Source organism: Panthera leo, chromosome E1 (genome assembly GCF_018350215.1).
Source record: "Panthera leo isolate Ple1 chromosome E1, P.leo_Ple1_pat1.1, whole genome shotgun sequence".
Taxonomy (NCBI): domain Eukaryota; kingdom Metazoa; phylum Chordata; class Mammalia; order Carnivora; family Felidae; genus Panthera; species Panthera leo.
This window is the reverse complement of record NC_056692.1, coordinates 14,469,186-14,490,918: the sequence shown is the minus strand read 5'-3', so window position 1 is coordinate 14,490,918 and position 21,733 is coordinate 14,469,186. Positions and strand designations below refer to the sequence as shown.

Sequence of the window (21,733 nt, the reverse complement as noted above, 5' to 3'; positions counted from 1 at the left end):
TATCCTGCAGCCTCAGAGAGTATTTCATTCGCCACAGTACATCTTACATACATCCGTGTCTGTCTTTAGACCAGCTCTGTCCATAGAACTTCCTGTCCAGGACGACAGATATGTTCCTTATCTTCACAGACCAATACAGCGGCCACTAGCCACATATGGGTAATAAGTATCTGAAAGGTGGCTAGTGTGACTAAGAAACTAAAATTTTAACTGTGTTTCACTTTAATTAATCTAAATAGCCAGTATGGCTACTACCGTACTGGTCGGCACAGCTCTAGACCATGACATCCTTTAGTTCATGATTCACTTCTATAACCCAGGACACAGAAATTATCAATAGTGATGGAGAGGTAAATAGAGAGATGGATGGACGTGAGAGAGTCGGTTCTAAAGATCATAACACTCATACTTTTACAATTTCTGGCTTGTCATGTAATAGGAGGAAAAGACATACTTTGAAGCATAAATAAGGCTCAGCCAATGAGAACAAAGAATTGAAAGAACCTATCCAGTATTCTACCCAGCTTATAACCCACACGATGGGGGGCAAGGGTGGGGTGGGGGGAGTGTGGCCTAACACCTAATTGGACTGTACCTTTCAGAAGCTCAGGGACAGTCCCCAACTGAGGACAGGTTGAATTTACACTCTGTGCTTTAGGAGTTAAAAGTATCCCAAGCTACTCAAACACAATTTAGACAGTAAGAACTCAAGTTTTGTAACTGAACAAAACAAGTGTGACACACCCAAGCACCTTAACAATAATAATCCAAACTTCTACAACACCTTCTATACGTATGGCACTGTTCTAAGCACCTTGTCTATTAATGTATTTAACCTTACAACAATGCTGTGAGTTTAGTAATACTATAAATTCTATATTACGGATGAGAAAATAGAGCACAGAGAGGTTACGTGACCTGCCCAAAGTTAACCCAGGCAGTCTGACTCCAGACTCTGAGCTCTTCCATCTTTCACCTTTAAAACAGGCAACCTTTTTTCTGTCTTTTTTTTAAGTTTATTTATTTTCAGGGAGAGCATGAGTGGGGAAGGGGCAGAGAGAGAGAGAGAGGGAGACAGAGAGAATCGCAAGCAGGCTCCACACTGTCCACATGGAGCCTGATGCAGGGCTCAAACCCACGAACAGTGAGATCATGACCAGAGCCGAAGTCGGACGCCTGACCATCTGAGCCACCCAGGCGCCTCAAAGAAAGCAACCTTTTGGGCAGAAACAAGACAGACACCAAGGATGTTTACAAAGGCCAAAAGCTAAAGCAACCCCAAGCAAAAACCCACCAATGGTTCCAGCTATCACTCACTGAGACCACTAGTTCAAAGTCTTACAGATTAAGGGAAATAGATACTTCCAGTCCAGATCCTATCCTGCAAGTCAGTGGAAGCCCTTAACAAATGCACCCCAGGATAACGCCGGCCAGAAGAGAGAAAAGAGAAAAGTAGGTAAGAGCTTGCTTTCCATAACAGTAAAACAGCAATAATAAAACTAGTAAAACAAAAACCCTAACATTTTCTCTAGACAGATCCACAATCTGCCTGGTTAATAGAGAAATAGTTCTTCAAGAGTCAGAGAACGTATGTACATTCACACACCATCATCAAGGGACGGTGCATAATCCAGAAAAAATATCTGAAAACATACTCTCCTGCCCACCCACCTACCACAATACAGGAAAACCCCCGAATCTCTCAGGAAAGGGAGGAGCACGAACTAATCTAAGAACCCAAAGGAGAACAAAGCTTCAGTTTAAGAAAGATGTGGTCACAAAGAAGGTTTCGCAAACCACTCTGCTGTGGGTACCAAAAAGCAAATAATCAGCACACAGGGAGCTCTGGCAACCTCATGCAAGCTTCAGATTTAAGCAGGGCACCAAATAAGGGAAGGATTCTGGTGCGTCAACTCGTAGGAAAAGTGTTTCAAGTTAAAAATGGTTATTCAGGTTTGGATGCAAACTTCTGTATCTGTTCTTTATCAACAGAGGCACCTCTACCTCACTGTCAGCTAGCAGCAAAAAGAGAAGAAAACTGGGTTTGTCTAGCTAGCAAAAAGAGAATAAAAATGGGTTACACTCAGACAACGTGACCTGGTACAGCCTGGCACTTACCTGGACACCAAAGACAAGGCTATAAACATGGCAGCACGGGACTTCTGGGACGCCACATCCCAGCTGGATCCAAGCGTCTCCAGAAGCAGGCAGGCCATGATGTCACTCCCCCCCCCACCCCCCCAACAGCCAGATAGTTCGACATTAAGGCCAAACCACAGCACTTTTGGTGAGAGACTCAGTTTCACTGTGACTGGAGGCAAGGCCTGCTTCCATCTGGTTTTTTGTCAGTCATGTCTCTTTTGGACTTGTTCCCAAGACCCAAAATATCTAGTTCAAAACGATAGGGCAAACACCTTCAAAATCTCTGATCTTTACTCCAGTTCTCCTTTCCTCTCAAAAAAAAAAAAAAAAAAAACAAAAAAACAAACAAACAAACAAAAAATTCTTATGCATACCAGAAAGCATTAGCAAGGGAAAACATAAGCATTAACTTCTTCCTCACTTATTTACAATGCTCTATCCCTGTCACTATTCCTGCTAAATGTATGGGGAAAATCTGAGTTTAGAGTTAAAAAGGAAGAAAAGAACAAAAGTGACATGAGTCAAAAAGCAATTACTCTGCTGGTTACAAAAGTATATGCTTAGTTTGTGACAATTTATCAAACTGTATGGCTTCTTTTTTTTTAATGTTTATTTATTTTTGAGGGAGAGAGAGCACAAGTGGGAGAGGGGCAGAGAAAGGAGACACAGAATCTGAAGCAGGCTCCAGCACCAAGCCCGATGTGGGGCTCAAACTCACAAACTGTGAGATCGTGACCTGAGCTGACGTTGACACTTGACCGACTAAACCACCCAGGTGCCCCAAATGTATGGCTTTGATATGTACACTTTTCTGTATGTATATTATAATGAGATTTTTTAAAAATTACCGCAACTTTTTCTGCTGTTCCACAAAAAGCCTTTATTCCATAGCCAATACCCTTTGCCCCAAAAGTCCTAACCCCCACACCAAGATTCTAACTCTGAGGTGGCAGAAATGAAGGTGACTGTGCTAAAAGTTTGGGGCTCCATCTAAGTGCAGAAAGCTACACTGGTGTTAAAGACCAGATCAGCTGATGGCGTAGATATATTTGTTTTACAGATGTAGAAACAAAGAAAGAGATTAAAAAATGTGTTCTCAGAAATAAAAAAACAATTTAGGAATGTATCCAGAAGATGTAACTCCTAGTCTCCATTAGCCACAAGGGACAGTTTACTGGGGATGCCAAGGGCATGCATCTATTAGTACCTTAATCAACCAAAGTGACCAATATGTCACTTTGAAGTATTTTAAAAGCCATACTGTTTTACAGATCTGTCCAGAACTCTAAAGGAAAATCTGCCAAAAAAAAAATTCCTCAGAGAGAATGTCAACCGACTTACACATAGTTTGCTTTACAAATTAGGACCTAGTATCTCAGACATTTGTGGCACAATTCAGCTCAAAATCTCATTAGACAGAGTAAAGTTGCAGCATCCTTACCAAGAAACACCCCAGAAAAATGCAAATCCATAGACGGTATCATCCCAACTCCTCATTCCCACATGTTCAGCAGTTGCAGTCCTACTGTGCGTGTGCAGGGCAAGAACAGAACTTTTATTGCCAATGGTTACCACATAAAGCATAACTTATTCCTAAGCCAAACCGACGCTGGCTCAGAAAGCTTCCCAGAATGATGGAAGGCATGACTTTAGGATGACTCAACTTTTGCTAATGCATAAAATAAAGCAGAGAAGAACTATCTGAAGGATCCACTTCTAAGCTTCAGCCAAATCAAAAGCCCAACATATCTCCTTTGTGATGAATCTTCAGCTCCAGCTGACTGATTAAACAACATCAATGTGGACGTCTGTACTATGGCCTAAGATATTCTAATTACAGACTCTTGGCTAGGAATCCCAGAAGCAACCACTTAGTTTCCAACCATACCACATTTTTATCTATGTTGTTGCTTCTGCCAGAAAAGTTGGCTACTCACATCTACCTAAAGAACTTCTTTTATCCTTCAAAATTAAGGACAGATCACCCTTCTAGGTAGCTTTCCTTGTTCATCATCAGTTAATGTTTTTCCCCTCGGTGTTACCCCTGTACAATGTACACGTTTCTATTTTGTAACACTTTATTACAAGTATTTATTTACATATCCATTTTTCCCACTAGACTGTATCTTTGAAGGAAAGATCAATATCATTTACCTTTCTGTGTGCAGTGCCTAGAATAATAACTAACATACAGAGGTACTCACTAAATATTTATGGAAAGGACTTGAATGGGGATAGTGAAAACCTTGATCCCCTCAGAAATGACTAGCTGACCTGAGAAAGAGGTTTTACAACTGAATAATCAAGAGAAAAAGAAAAAAATGTGCATATAAAACTGTAAAGCCCGTTATTTAAGGCAACATACAAACGCATATACTGAACTGCAGCATAAAATAAATTGAAAACAAGAAAGAGAAATGAAAGAGAAAAAGATCAGAGGTCACTAGTAGTAAGGACATGACACAAGTTGCATGCCAGAAAGTCCTTCACATTTACTAAAGGAAGTTACAAGTTCAGTGCTAACCTCTGAAACAATTAAGACAGAATCATTCTTAAAAACAAATTCATAAATGTGCATGAATTTAAATTAAAAAAAAAAAAGCCCACACAGCACAACTATCTCTGACACTAAAAGCAGAAATTTCTCCCATGGGTTTCCAGAAAGAAGATACCACGTGATGCAAATGGCAATGATTCCCTAGACCTCCTTATTATTATTTGTCTTAATACAGGCTGCTGACCTTACACCAATTACAATTCAGTCAAAGCAATGCTACTTGAGGCCAGTACGTCACCTAGGTACACACTTCTCAGATGGTTCTAGGCATGAATGACATGGCAAGAACAAAAGGAGGAGATGCCTGGTGATTTCCATCAGAGATAATAAAGTTTTGGATCAGTGGACAGAGGGAAGACAACCAGAAATATCACTGAAGCCCTCAAAAATAAAAATGTGTGGCAGATACATTTTATAGAGACCGAAGCATTAGAAAGAGTCTCCATGGTATCTTAAGTTCCTTCTGGTCTAATGTCTATATAGTAATACTTGGAAAAATAAAACTGAGCAGTAACTTCAATATTAAATATTTATGAGTAATGTGAACGGCTTCCAAGAGGGGGAAAAACCTGGAGTTTCCCCCTGAAGCCCAACAAATAGTCTGCCGACTGGGAGAAGATCGCCAGCCAAGAAAACAACTTTTTCATATTCTCTATCTCAGCCCAAACATCACATCCAAGACAGTGAAAGCAGAGTAGACAGATGAATCTCTGGAACCTTTAAGAGTAGAGAGGGATTACAGAATGATAGAACTGCAGATACATCTCCCCAAGAGTATGGTCAGAAATAAAAAACAGTACAGGAAATTGGTGAGAAAGGCAACAGGGGGAAAACAAAAAGGTCACTGCAATCTCTTACCCCAACCAACAGGCAGTATGTTACTATATAAAGTGAGCTGCTCCCACAGTAACATCAAATCACTACTCTATTCCTTCCTCAAGCAGCTGCAGAGTGACAAGGATCCTGTGTAAGGGTCTCATTCTTATTTGGAAGGCTCTTCACAGACTAGGAGCTGGATCCTAAGGGACGATTTATAGTATACCCTCACATACATTCCAGTTGGCTAGAACTCAGCAGCTGATTGCTCCCTTGTCTAACTTGGTAAAGAGCCAAAGGAGGACTTTTCTCAGTCAACTCTCCCAGGCTGGAAAATTCTCCAACCCCAGAGTTCTGGATTAAGTCTGCATATCAGGTTATTCACAAGATGCCAAAACTACGTCCTTACATTGGCTCTGAACAAGTCTCTCAAGTACACCATACAGATTCCCACAGATCTCATGGCGATCTGGACATTAAGGCCAAAGATGGCTACTCTTCCTCTCACCCAGAGAGCAACATGCTTCTGAAAGCACGGGCGACATCAAAACAAAGCTTTCGCAAACTATATATGAATCTCAACAATCCTTTTAAGGGTCAACATGCAACATACTCATCAAATGGCCTCCTTAAAACCTCTTTATTATACCCTACTGAGAACTCTCCCCATTCCACCAGTTACTCACATTCTCTCTCACACTATGGTTGGTCCTTATGCCATGAACAGCCAAATCCCAAATCTGTTTCTCTGACTGAGAGGAAATGAAAGAGGAGGAAACCTTAACAAGGTGTTTTTGGTGTCACCAAGCTCCTGTATTGGTGATTCCCAACCAAAACGGTACCACTCCTTCCAGGGAGTGCTTGGAAATGTGTGGGGGCCACCACTGGCACCTGGTGGGCAGGTCCAGGAATGCTAAACATCCTGCAGTGACAGTCCCACAAAACGAAGAACTGTCCCCCAAAAAGGCAGTAACACCCTTATTAACAATCAGTGTCCTAAATGAAGGGCCGCCCCTGTATTAACTGCCTTCACCCTTCCCAGCTTCTAGAGCAGTGGTGGGCAAATATTTTCTGTAAAGGGCCAGACAGTAAATAGTTTAGGCCTTGTGGGCCACATACATCTCTGTCACATGCTGTCTCCTTTTTAAACAAGTCCTTACATAAGAATGCTATAAACCACTCTTGGCGTGCAGGCCACTGGCAGTCTTTTATCTACCCCTGTTCCAGTGTGTTACCTGACTCATCACAGTCTGTTCACACTGAGACATGCTGATTAAAATAAAATGCAATGAAGTGTGTTGTAAACAACTTTAATAACGTGTACTACAGTTTTAACGAATGTAAAGAGAGCTTCAGAATTGAGCCTTAAAACCTAAAAATAGGACCATTATTCACTTCTAATTAATCAAACCGTTCCCCCCTGTCCTCTCCTCCTCTGCTGTGCAAGTCTTGTCCTGAATGTTTATTTTCAAACACGTTTCTCAAAGAGCCCCGGTCCTGCCTTTCCCCCTCTCCTCAGGATGCGTTACTTCCTATTCAGTATGCGTGCCACTCAGTAAGTCTCTTTAAAATTACTACTATTAACATTTTCTGAAATGTCTAAACCAAACCAAAGCCTGGAAATTCTGACTGGTATCTGGGTCCTGACTTTCCGGATGGTAGCTAAAGGTCACGTGGGGTGGAAAGTGGCCTGTGGGTAACACAGAATACACACATGCACGCGAACAGGATATGTTGGTAATCCGGTTTCCTGAGACCTGGTGAGTTGTGAGAGTTCTCATCAACACTGGTGGGGAAGATGAAAAGCCCTAAGCTCGGAAATACTGGATTGCAACAAAATGTCCATTCTTAGAATTAGATTTCTGGCTAAAGCAGAATGGGCAGGTAACACCTCTTTTCCCCCACCTTCTACTTCTCTAAAAATACAAACAAAACAAACACAAAAAAGAAATGAAGTCAGTATCTGACCAGGTTTCTTCAGTGTGGAAGCTGGTGTTTGCAGCATGGCTTATGTCACGTCTCAAGCCCAGAAAGATGAAGAGTGTGGTTTTGGTGTTTAACCAGCCTCAACTGCACCCTGGCACTCTGTTTCTTCCCCCAGAGAACTTTGCTCTGTTAGAGGAAAGAAACCAACCTCACATCTTGAAACGAAACGGCTAGGATAAAAATAAAGCCCTGAAGTGGTTTGGTGACCGAGGTCATACAGGGCGTTAAGGGTTTGTAGGTAGGGCCAATGTACTTTGAGAAACTTCCACTCACTGCCAACCACAAAGAGACAAAGAAAGACAGCAGCCCGAGAGTCCAGCAGTGGTCCAGGCTCCAGTCCCCGCCTGCTGGGGGCTGCATCTCAAAGAACACTTCACATTATCAATATCTGAAAAACCCAGTCCTAGTTCCACCTCTGAAGTACCGTCACCAAGTTCTGTTCCTCATGGCCTAAGAAAAAGAGAGCCAACCTGTAGCCCCTTCCTAAAAGAAAAAGGCCTCAGGAACGCCTGTCATCCTACGTGGCCAAACAGCTTCCAGGGTGGAGGAATACACTGCACACTACTTTACAAAAGTAAAGGGCTACCTGAATGACGTTAATGGAACCCCCAAAGCAACCCTGCGTAACTGTATACTACCCCCCCCTACTGATAGGACATCTTTGTATTTATAAAGCCAAAAAGCTAAGCAAACTTTGATAAATACGGGGTAATGAAATAACTGAGTTACCAGACAGAAAACATTTGCCTATTAGCACAGAGCCTCAATGCTTCTCTCACTGTAGATTAAATCGGTGCTTATGCCATCCAGGGAAAATCAGGGCAAAAGCTTTTTCGTGGCACTAGTTCTGGAAGTGCCAACCTAAAGGCTCACAGTACTACTCTAAGAATTAAAACACTCCAATACGAGACCAGACATCTTGCCTAAGAAAGCAGGCCTTCTAACACCGAGCTCTGAACTACAGCCATGTTCAGGGGCAGCGGGGGTGAGGGGAAGGTGGAGCTATTAGATGTGTGCCACCCACACACCACAGCTTTCTTTTCGCCACAGCAGTGGCAGCGGTGGTGGCAGCAGCAGCAGCTCAGGTGCACAAACTATGCAAAGGGGCACTGAGAAGCAAGACAAATGGTCTGAAGAAAATGCCACCTGCAAAACATGGTTAAAAAAAAAAAAAAATTAAGAAAGCCTCAAACAACTGTAACAAGTTGAGCATGTGAAAGCTCGCGCTCTGGACCACCTGACCCGGGTTTCTCACAGTGAAGCTGTGCTCCTTTGCGGGCCAGTGTTTACTTTGCTGGACACTTGATTCAATGCAGGAAAAAAAATATACACGTGTACTACCCAGCCTCGCAGAGCCATGCATTCAGACGAAAGAAAATCATCATTCTCAACTTATGAAAGCACCTCTAAGGAAAAAAAAAAAAAAAAAAAACTAAACTAAAAATGTGGAAACATGGACACATGAGATTCGGGCAGGGGCAGCAGGCAAAGTGTCAGGCCAAAACTATGATTTCCAAGCCTAGAGAAACGAGGTTCTCACTCTGCCAGAGATCTCAGATCAATGAAAAAGCCTGGGGTTAGGGAAAATTACATGAGACAAGAAAAGTTTATTCTTAATCAACCAGTTTGATGGGCGGCATTCAGACTCTACTAGAACACAGCCTGAAGCTTGTCAGTTCACACACTGAGGAAGAATAACTTCTTGCTTTTCACCAAGTTTGGCTGCAACAGGATGTTGAGGAAAGAACTGTCCCAGAGCTCTGTACGTAGGCCTCCATTCCCAGAGGTACAAATTTCATTAGGAAACAGAAGTGATACCTCCAGGTTCCTTAGGCTCACTAGTACTAGACTATACACAAAGAGTAGGGCGCCTGGGTGGCTTGGTCGGTTAAGCGTCTGACTTCGGCTCAGGTCATGATCTCACGGTCCGTGGGTTCGAGCCCCGCGTCAGGCTCTGTGCTGACAGCTCAGAGCCTGGAGCCCGTTTCAGATTCTGTGTCTCCCTCTCACTGTGACCCTCCCCCGTTCATACTCTATCTCTCTCTGTCTCAAAAATAAATAAACGTTAAAAAAATTTAAAAAAAAAAAAAAAAAGAGTAAACCAGCCTGGTAGCAGGGCACATAGCTAACTAGTTTCTGGGTCAACACCAATGACAATATCATGTGAACACAAGCAAAACACTTACGCTCCTCCCTAAAAAAAGAGAAAACAAAACAACCCTTACGGTCCAATGATTAAGACATTTCCAAACCGTAATCAAAATCAGGCCTGTCTGGGGGGACTTGCCCGTCCTAAACAGAATCTCTGAGAAACAACTTAAAAACCTAGAATGCAATAACCCACGTTGGTGGCACTCTTAAAGCACTAATCACAAAATCAAATGCCTACAGAGGCAAGGCAGGTGACAAAAGTGGCTGTGTGTAAGTCCAGGAGAGTTGGGGGGTTGGTGGCAAATTGGAGAACACAAGCCCCATTAAAAGAGGGTAGCTGCTACTTGGCTCTGGCAAACTGTTGCCAGATCTTGATTTTTTTTGTAAATTAGCCGGCAACTGATTGAAATGTTAAAACAAAACAAACAAAACCCTGCCATTTGTCCCACCTGAACCATCTGATCAGCCTTAGCATCACTGAAAGTGAGATAAACAGACACTTCCTAATGCAGTGCACAATGAGGCACACAGCTCACCTGTGAACCTGAATCTAACCAAGTTTCTAGAGCTAATTATCATTTATAGGAATAGGGGGGACAGAGGGAAAGGCTGAATGATACCACAAGGAGACAAATTGAGAGTGTGGGAATTCTATAGCACAACTAACCTGCTTCTTTAACAAGCTTATAACATGAAGAACATCTTTCAAAGGGAAGGCAGAATTGTTCTTGATTAAAAGAAACTTAGAAGACGAGACAATCAAACATAACATGTAGGTCTTGATTTCAACAAACCAAATCTAAGAAGCCATTTGATAGATAATGTGGGAAATAAAGTTATGGATCAGATACAGAATGCCACAGACAGACATGGCAATGGCACCGTTGTATATTAAAAAAGTCCTTTAAAAACCTTTTTTTCTTTTCTTTATTTTAGAAATAGAGAGAGAGAGAGGAGAGGGGCAGGAGAAGGAGAGAGAGCAAGTTCCACACTCAACGCAGAGCCTGACGCTGGGCTCGATCCCACGACCCTGGGATCATGACCTGAGCCAAAATCAAGAGCCAGATGCTCAATCAACTGAACCACCCAGGTGCCCCCAAAAAAGTATTTTTTATAAGGTGTGTACATAAGTGACATGTGTAGGGATGCAGTGATGTGACATCTAGGGTTTGTTTTAAAATACTTCAACCGAGGCAGGGGGAGCGGAACACGCAGGAGGGAAAGCTAAAACAAATGTGGGAAAGTCTTGATAATTGTTGAATACCAGTGACAATATGGGGATTCATTTTATTATTTTGTCTTGTGTGTATTTGAAATTTGTCATCATTAGGGGCGCCTGGGTGGCGCAGTCGGTTAAGCGTCCGACTTCAGCCAGGTCACGATCTCGCGGTCTGTGAGTTCGAGCCCCGCGTCAGGCTCTGGGCTGATGGCTCGGAGCCTGGAGCCTGTTTCCGATTCTGTGTCTCCCTCTCTCTCTGCCCCTCCCCTGTTCATGCTCTGTCTCTCTCTGTCCCAAAAATAAATAAAAAAAAAAAAAAAAAAAAAAAAAACGTTGAAATTTGTCATCATTAAATAAAACTCTTCACATCAAACAAAACAGGTCTGCATTTAGACAGCCAGTTTGTGAATTATTAAGCTTCACTGTTCACTTTATTTAGAAACAGTAAAAAAGGCAAAAATAAACCTAACAGCTTAAAAGATCATAACAAAAATGTAAGTATGTAAATAAGAACTACCACCAACAATACATGAGAAGTTACCATATGCTACTCATTGTGCTTCACATGCATTATCTCATTTAGTCTATCAGTATCACCGTCTTACAGATGAAGAAACTGCAGCTCATGCCCGAAGCCTCACTGCTGATAACTGATAAAACTAGGACTTGAACTTAGGACTTCCCAAAGCCCAAGCTGTTAACCTCTGCACTATGCTGCCTCTGACATATCAGATGCTGGACAAAATTAATGAAATCTATCACGCTGCCAGCCTCTAAGAGAGATGCAAGGACTTGTAGGCAAGCACTCATGGAAGGATTTCCCAAGTCCAACAGTAATATGAAGGGGGAAAAAACAACCAAAGGTGAATAACAGTATGTACGACATGCCACTAATAATGTAAGAAAAGGGAGAGAACCATGTTTATGTGTATACACACACACACACACACACACACACACACACACACACACACACGTTTTACCTATTTAAAAATATTTCTTTAGAATATTTGAAAAGGCAATCATTCCTCTGCTAGACCTTTTTATCTCTATTCCCACTGACCTAGAAGCCACCCCCAACACCACCACCTAGAAACTTTTCCAACTAGAACCCAGCTTTTCAAACAAAGTCACAAAGGTTCTATGCCCACAGGGCCTCAAATTAGCCCTCATGCCCCAATTTATTACCAGTTCAAGATGCTTCCTCATGAAACGGACCCTTTTATACTCAATCTTTCAAAACTAGAATGAGTCCTATTAGATGTCTAATCTTTCTTGAACTTGTTCTTCTTTATTGATGTAGCTTGAGAAGTTCCTCTTTACACAGGAAAGGGAGAACATTATGGTGTCACTCACTGTGCTACTTGGATAAATAGCAAGATACAGGTATCTGTGTTTGACTTCTGAAATTAGAATACCACTTTTCCAACCCAGTTCTGAGTTGATAATCAGGCATGGATTTTTCTCTTTTGACTCCCCAGGTTAATGGGTGTTAGCCATTTCCAATCTATGTGCTATGCCCTATATAAACATGCAGGAGGGGCGCCTGGGTGGCTCAGTCGGTTGAGCGTCTGACTTCTGCTCAGGTCATGCTCTCACAGTTCGTGGGTTTGAGCTCTGTGTCAGGCTCTATGCTGACAGCTCAGAGCCTGGAGCCTGCATCGGATTCTGTGCCTCCCTCTCTCTCTGCACCCCCACCCTCTGCTCACGCTCCGTCTCTCTCCCTCTCTCAAAAATAAATAAGCATTAAACATGCAGGAAAAGCAAACCCTAAGATGTTAGTAGTGGTCAACACTAGATGGTACAAACACATTGTTTGTCTGCACTTTCAAATTTTTTACAGTAAGGATGTGTTGGCTTTGTAACTTTTTAAAGGCAATAAAAATACCAAAATGAAGAGAAAAAGAGGTTTGCCCTACTTAAAGCCATTGGCAATTTCCTCCAACAACCAAGACGCAAAGAAACATCACTAGTATCTTCTGCATGTTTGAGTTCACAATGCCTAAAGAACCGTCTAAAAGAGCAGCCCTCAAATTTTAATCAACAAACTGCAGGACAAAAAATTCAGTCAATTTCCATCCTACCTAATTTAGTGAATGAAACAGTACTGCTTTTGTTGAATTAACAACGCAGACATGACAAGCAAACAATGAGAAATTCCAGAAACAAATTATTTCCAGCATCCAGAAGTACATTATTTGGGCCCAGCCCACTGACCACTACCCATACATACCACAGCACCAAACAAGAAAGTGTTCCTGCAGAAGGCTCAGTCTCTCTCCTACTCCACCTTCCTCACATGATCCTCCAAATTACCATATGTTTAGATACCTGCAAACCCTCTGCTGTGCCACACCTCCTCTGCCTTTGCCCATGCTGTCTCTTCTACTTGCAACACTCTCTTCTCACCTGGCCTAGTTAACTTTTCCAAGAAGTCTTCCAAAGTGACTCCCCTTTTCCTCACTACAACCCATGCTTCCACCTGGACTGAACCAAGTAGCCCTTCCCCATGCTTCCACGGTACCCAACGCACACCTCCCTCATGACGCTTACCACAATATACTTGGTCATCATTATTTGTAGACTTCATATTTGTGAATTCAGCTACTTGCTAAAACTTATTAGTAACACCAAAATCAATCCCCATGGGGTTTCCACAGACACTCGTGGACACACACAGAGTGGCAAAAAATTCAAGTTCCCTGATACACCTGTTCCCAGCTGAGGTCCAACAAGGTGACTCTCTGCCTTTTTGTTCAAGTTCTCATACTTTAAACAAGGGCCCTTTTCACAGTCTATCAGTGCCATGCCTTTCACATTTGTGTGCTTTTTGTTGGTGATTTCACTTTAAAATGGCCTCCAAGCATAGTGCTTGAAATGCTATCTAGTGTTCCTAAGTGCAAGAAGGCTGGGATGTGCCTTACAGAGAAAATGTGTGTATTTGTTCAGGCACAAGTTATAGTGCTGCTGGCCAGGAGTCACCAATATATATTAAATAAAGTGACTTTAAACAGAAACCTACATAAAACAAGATTATGTATTAATCACCTGATGAAATTCTTATAACCAGAGGCTCACAGAAATCTAATCCTGTTTTTCCTTTAGAAGCAATGGTTCAGTATTCACTAATTCAGTGTCTGTGGTGACTTTATAGCACATAACTACCGCAAATGACAATAACCAACTGTATGCTGAAACATTCTGTTTACATAGCCATGACTTCCAGCAGATCAGAAGCTGGCAAACGAGGCCCACAGGCCAAAGGCAGGCTGCCACCAGTCTTTGTAAATAAAGTTTTACTGGAACACAGCCATGCTCATTCAGTTAGGTACCGTCTATGGCTATTTTAGCACTACAACTGCAGAGGTGAGTAGCTGTAAAAGAGACCATAGGACCTGTAAAGCCTCAAATATTGACTATATAGTTTTTTACAGAAAAGGCTTGCTGACCCACGCACTAGACTGTAAACTCTTTGAGGTAGTAACAATGTTGTATTCATGTTTACAACCCTAGAACAGAGGCACAGCAGGACAGGTAAACTAACCTTCAGTCTGGTTAAACACTGGACCCAGAAGGCAGCCGTCTACTCCAAAAACTCAAGAATAACTGCAGTAAATTCTGGACTGGACATGAACAAGTCCTGGGGAGGTGGGGGGGAACTATGCAAAGAAATAAAATAAATATTGGAATGTGACAGAAGGAACAGGAACAAAAGGAAAAAAAACAAGGCAAACAATATCATTTGGTGGATGAAATAGGATATGAGATTCAAATAAGGAAAGGCCAAATGATTGCTATTAGGAGCTACTGAAGTACAGTCCAGACTGAACCCCAAAACCATTCTGAAGGGCCAAAAGGAAGGAAGGCTTGTCAAGAGTTTGGCCAAATACACAATGACATTTCATTACCTAAAGCCATTTTCCACACATGGCACCAAACACGTTATACAGTAACCACAGTCAGCTGGGAAAAGGAAATCAAATCATGCCAAAACATGAGAACTCAATGAAGTTGGAGAGACAAACATCTGTTAACGACTCCCATTCTCACTTGCTCATTCTTCCCCAGTCAACAGACACAAGTTACATTGGATTCAAGATACAAACAGAGCAGTTCCCTGGCCTTTCAGTGTGAAAACGGGTCTCTGATGCTATAATCTCCTTAATTAACTCACTGTCTGCAACAACTTGTTTGCTAAGCAGTACCTTTTTCTGATTTCCAAAGGGACCTGAGGCATAGCAGAAGGCACACCTGCTAAATAAAGAATGCTTGGGACCCTTGTGACACTGAATTTGAGTAGCCTAGCTGTCAGGGGTAGAGTTTAAATAGAAGTCTCAATTAGTTTAAAAGGATGCCATTTACAGTTGAGGTTGGCAGTCCCTCCCCAGGTAGCATGTTCAACCCAAACCACATCTCAAGGCTAAAAACCAACAACCCACAAGCTAACCTCCTGCAGCCACTCAGAGAGAGATCCAAAACCTGTGCTTGGCAGAGAGAGAACAAACTAGTGGGGACTCTACTATCATTACTAACAACTACTTGAAACTACAAATTTTCTGTTTCTTATTCATGGATGTAAATTTTAGTAGTTTGTGCTAGAAATGGGAATTGTCAAAGGAGTAGTTCTTAGTAAGGCTAATCATCCAAAGAAGACAACTAAAATGAACAAGCAATGCTCAGCAAATATTTAAATTACACAGATAAGTTAAGCAAATGACACATACCTTCATAATGAAATATTCAGCCACACTAAGAACATACTAAGAAAAGATACTCTTGGACAAGTAGAAATAGAGTCTGTTTTGCTATAATCCTTGTTTTGAAAATATATGTTTGTTCCATTGTGATAAATGTGTTAGGGAACATTTTGAGTAGAACACAAATTTTGCATCTCCTTACGCATGATTCTGTTCATGAGAAACACCGGGTGAACATAGGAAACTGCACTCAACTGAACCCAGCTACACAGGAATATAAAACACACACACACACGCTCACACGCTCACTCGCTCTCTCTCCCCAAATATCTCCCAGCTACTACAGTTCACCATGTGAACTCATAGAAGCTAAACCTACCCACATGTGATGTTATACCTACTCGTACAATTCCAAATAACCTTCCCTCCATCACTTCACAAGAATCCACAAGCTATCATCCTTCTCTCTAAAAAAGAGTGTAATGGGGGGCACCCAGGTGGCTCAGTTGGTTAAGCATGCGTCTTCTGGGGCGCCTGGGTGGCGCAGTCGGTTAAGCGTCCGACTTCAGCCAGGTCACGATCTTGCGGTCTGTGAGTTCGAGCCCCGCGTCGGGCTCTGGGCTGATGGCTCGGAGCCTGGAGCCTGTTTCCGATTCTGTGTCTCCCTCTCTCTCTGACCCTCCCCCGTTCATGCTCTGTCTCTCTCTGTCCCAAAAATAAAAAATTAAAAAAAAAAAAAAAAAAAAAAAAAAAAAAAAAGCATGCGTCTTCAGCTTAGGTCTCACGGTTTGTGAGTTCGAGCCCCGTATCGGGTGAGCTTGAGCCCCGCTTCAGGATTCCCTCTCTGCCCCTCACTCACTCGCGCACTCTCTCTCTCACTCTCTCTCACCAAAAAAAAAAAAAAAAAAAAAAAAAAAAAGTGGAACGGGAAGCTTTAGTCCTTCTGAAGCCCATTTCTGTAGGCAAAGTTCATTTCTTTTTCAAAATAGTATTTTTGTACTTCTAAATTTTTTCTAATGTTTATTTATTGAGACAGACACAGAGCATGAGTGGGGGAGGGGCAGAGAGAGAAGGAGACACAGAATCCGAAGCAGGGTCCAAGGCTCCAACCCGTCAGCACAGAGCCTGACACAGGGCTCGAACCCACGGACTGTGGACCACGAGATCATGACCTGAGCCGAAGTCTGATGCTCAACTGACTGAGCCACGCAGGCACCCTAGTATCTTTTTATTTCTTAATCAATGGATAATGTATAAAATTGCACAACTGCCTTATCAGGTTCATCACTGAGGAAGTTTTTGAGTATTGTGCCCCTATCCCCATCTTCCCCATAAGCTCTGTGGTTTTTACTGTGTGATTTTACATAGTACAGGGAATTTTAGGAAGTATGTTACATTATAACATTATAACAGAACCAATTGTATGTCCAGCTGATAATTTAAAAAAGCAAATTATAGATTAGTATATACAGATATCCCTTGCTTTTCAAAAGTTCATGCTGTATCACTTTATTTTTACGAAAGACCTACAATAGTACCACTTTTGCTAAATGAAAGAAATCCAAAGGGGATTTTGGCTTTTATAAAAAAGCTGAAAAGCGAAGCTAGCATTCAGCATTTGTCTTCAGAGGCAGCGCGTACCTCGAGTGGCACCACCAAGCTCCTTCTCTGGGAACTACACTCGTCACCTCAGCATCAGGCCACCAGAGCTCTGAACTGTGTCTGCCAGCATCTGTGCTTTGTCTGATCTATTCTGTGCATCCACTAGCAAGATGTGTCTTATGGTATCAGAACAGCCTAAAAGAGGGTATTTTGGAGGTCTGGGAACGTCGAAAAAATTTTCCATACAAATTAATGGCAACGGTTTCTCTGCTTTATGCCATTTCGGCTTACGAAACATTTCATAGTAATGCTCTATTTTCAGATAGCAGGGGACATGTGCAAAGAATAATCCCATTTTTGTTAAAAATATATTCTATGTATCTACAGGTATGTGTGTACGTGTACACACTTATAAATGCTTGGAAAAAAGGTCTGGAAGGGCCTCCATCAAATAGTTAATAGTGGTGTCTCTGAAGGCAAGAATACAAGGGACTCTCATTTTAAACTTCATGGACACTGATGTAGATACAGTGGTATCCGTATTGGTATTACTTTTGCAATTAAAAAAAAAATCCCCTTTAAAAAAAATAAAAGAAATCTGTTCTAAGAGAAGTACTGAAAAGAGGATCATCACACAATCTGATTATGTCCCAGCTTAAAATCCTACTGCTTAAAATCCTTAATACCTGATATCCAAATTCCTCAGTATTTATGAAGGATCTGCTCCCCTCCACTGTCTCCAGCCTCATTCCTCAGTTTCTTCCATCATTTATATATTCAACTAAGATTTATTTAAACTCCTGTAAATGTGGGCACTGGGGATAAAGTAAGTGAACAAATAGATATGGACCTCTCACAGAGCCATGAATCCAGCAAGGGAAAGATTTTAACCAACAACAACAAAACTGTACCCAAAAGTACTTAATTAAAAATGGGGTTACAAAGGGGTAACATCCAGGCTCAGGGATCAGAAAAAGCTTCCCTGGAAAAGGGAAATGATATTTAGACTGAGAATTTAAGGATAAGAATGGGACTGATAGAGAAGAGCACTGCAGAAAGAGAGAATGTGTGATAGCCAAGGGTCAGAAAAGAACTTGGGCCCTTCACGAAGAAACCAGTACAACAGGGCTGGGGGTGGGGGGGCGGAAGAGAAGTATGGTGAGAAGGTATGGTCAGAAGTTGCAGGGGCCAAATCATGTGGGGCCCAGTATACTACAGTACAGATTTTGGACATGACTCCGAGAGCAAACAGAAACAACTGAAGACTTTCAATCAAAAATGTGTATCTGGAAGCTCACTTAGGTTACTATCTAAAAAAAGGCCTGGGGTGCCTGGTGGCTCATTCAGTTAAGCGTCCAACTCTTGATTTTGGCTCAGGTCATGATCTCATGGTCCATGGGATCAAGCCTCGCACTCACAGCACAGAGCCTGCTTGGAATTCTCTCTCTCTCTCTCTCTCTCTCTCTCTCTCCTATCTCTCTGCCCCTGACTCTTGCTTGCGCACACACATATGCACTCACTCAAAATAAATAAACAAATAAATAAACATTAAAAAATAGTAAAATAAGGGGTACCTGGGTGGCTCAGTAGGTTAAGTGTCCGACTGTTGGTTTCAGCTCAGGTCATAATCTAATAGTTCATGGGTTTGAGCCCTACATTGGGCTCTCCTCTGACAGCGCAGAGCCTGCTTGGGATTCTCTCTCTCCTCTCTCTCTCTCTCTCTCTCTCCCTGCCTCTCCCTTGCTCGCTCTCAAAAAAAAAAAAAAAAAAAATTCTAAAAAAAATTTTTTTAATTAAAAAATAATAATAAAAGAAAAAAAGAAAAATAAATGTCAAAGGAGGACCAAGAATAAATGTGAAAAGACCATTAGGAACTTTTTCAAAAGTCTGTGGATTACCGATGAGAGCTTGGACTAGGATGGTGGTAGTGGAAATCGAGAAAAGTATATATATAGTATAGCCTTCGGCCATACTGCAGTTCCCAAGCCTCAGGTCTCAGAGAGGAAATGCCCTTACATCATCCTTCAGCTGCAAAATGCCTAACCCTTCCGAAACCCTGCCCAAATTAGGTGCCCTGACCCTGTTCTTCTGTAGCCTCTCATGCTCCCCTTTATCATAGCACTTGGCACACTGCACTATAATCACATATGCATGTTTTTGTCTTCCCCACATGACTGAGTGCTCCCTGAGGTCAAAGATCATTTTTGGTTGTTTTTGGTTGTTTTAATCTCTATCTGTATCCCCAATGCCTAATCACTCAAATGTCTGTGACTAAATCCCCACTTCTTGTCAACTATAGGTTCCAAGGAATAGAGAGAACAAGCCAAGTTCTTGGGGCCTTCTCTAAAAAAGAAAATATGGGAAGCAGACTTAGGATCTGAGAAAGCAGGTGAAAAAGGAAGGGAGGTTTCCTGGCTGGATAAACGAAGAGCTATGAAACTGCAGACTTCTTCCCCTGGTGCTGGCAGTCTCAAACTAAAAGCCCAACCTCACAGATGTAAATTTAAGAGAAATTAAGGAAAGTAATTACCCAAGAATAAGTAAGCTGAAAATACATAAACAACATGAATAGTTACGAAAGAAATGACCACTTCACTCCGCTAATATCTTTAATCATTTGAAATTTCTACTAAACTTACATTCATATATTATTAGTAAAATTAAAAATAAAATAATTAATAAAACTTAATACACCTAATGACAGCCCATAAACTGAAAATGCCTTCTCTGAGATGCAAACAAGAATGAAAACATAAATGGGGCGCCTGGGTCGCTGAGTCGGTTGAGCGTCTGACTTCGGCTCAGGGCATGATCTCCGGGTTCATGAGTTCAAGCCCCACGTCGGGCTCTGTGCTGACAGCTCAGAGCCTGGAGCCTGCTTCAGATTCTGTGTCCCCCTCTCTCTCCGCCCCACCCCTGCTTGTGCTCTGTCTCTCTCTGTCTTTCAAAACTGAATAAACATTAAAAAAAAAAAAAAGAATAAAAACATAAACTTATAAACACAGTACTTAAAAATCAATGAAGCACAATGGGAGAGTGAGATCTATAGAGTATTAGTTACAACCTTAACCTTTACAGAGGATACTCCCCAACCTTGAGGCCAAGGTCAAAGAAAGCCATAAAATGCTTTCTCAAATTGCTGTTGCTGCTTTCATTTTATTTATTTATTTATTTATTTATTTATTTATTTATTTATTCATTCATTTATTTACTTAAACATTTATTTATTTATTTAAACATTTATTTATTTTTTTAGAGAGAGATACAGCACAAGCAGGGGAGGGGCAGAGAGAGAGGGAGACACAGAATCCAAAGCAGGCTCCAGGTTCCAGACTCTGAGCTGTCAGCACAGAGCCCGACAAAGGGCTCGAACCCACAAACTGTGAGATCGTGACCTGAGCCAAAGTGGGATGCTTAACCGACAGCCACCCAGGCACCCCGCTGCTTTCATTTTAAAGACAGACAGTGGAGCTAACCCAATAGAATGACTCCTCTCTTATTCATATAGGCTTCCAATTTGGGGCTGCAATATCCAAACTAGAAAAGGGCAACAGTGAGACAGTCTACCTTCAGTCTCCCCTGAAGCACCCCATGCAAATCATGGCACATAGCAAACTGGAAGTTTCATTCATAAGCAATGTCTACTTTCCAAGTCATGCAGAAAAGAGCTAAAGAAGGACATAAAAAGAGAAAATGGCAATTTTAAATGAAACCACAAAGAAGTCTTCCTATTCTACTACTTTTGATTCATTCTTAGCAGACAACAATGTCTCCAACTTCAAAGAGAAAAAAGTAAACATCTTTCTCCTCTAATACCCACAAACTTACCTGATCCCCAATTACCTGCCCCCTTCTCCCTCAAGCATAAGAAAGAAGGATCTCTCACCTTCAGTCAGGCTAATCTCTGCACTTGCGCTCCAGATTCTACTCCCTTCCAATCCTCTGCAAGGACTTCTCCCTGCCATCTATCTCCTTACTCTCTTAGACCTTCAGCCTATTTATCACTGTTTTCTCCTCAAGTGACTAAATCTACTCTCATGACTTCAATTCCATCTATAAGGGGATGCCTTCAAATATCTTCAACTCTAACTTAGAACACTCTCCCCACTTTTGATATGTTAGCCTTTAAATCTCTTTTCATCAGTGTCCTACAGAAATTCCAGCATGTCCAAAACTAAACTCACTGTTTTTCTCCTAAAACCAATTCTACCTCTATTCTCTATCTCAAGGAATAGACCAGTACTCACCTGGTTTCCAAGCCAGAAACACCTAAATAGGTATTACTTTTGACTTCCTCTTGTCCTTCAGCTCCCCATGTCCAATCAGGTCCTTTGGATTCTACCTCATTAATATATATCATATATCTGTTCACTTCTCCCCATCTCCAGAGCTATTTCCTGGTTCAGATCTTTTTCACATCTTACTTGGATTATTGTAGCAAACTCTCATTCTTATTTCTAAGAAGTAACTTGTCAGATACACATTTTAGAGATATAACTCTGGCTGCTTTGTGAAAAGTTTGGAGAAGGGTAAGATTAGAAGGGTAGATAGGAGAAGGGTAAG

The 21,733-nt window shown here is 41.7% G+C and overlaps 1 protein-coding gene across 7 annotated transcripts in view; it reads right to left on the bottom strand.

Moving 5' to 3' along the window:
* Positions 1–21,733, bottom strand: part of SMG6 (SMG6 nonsense mediated mRNA decay factor) — a 227,439-nt gene that overhangs the window by 188,380 nt on the left and 17,326 nt on the right. The gene's annotated exons all lie outside the window — the stretch shown is intronic.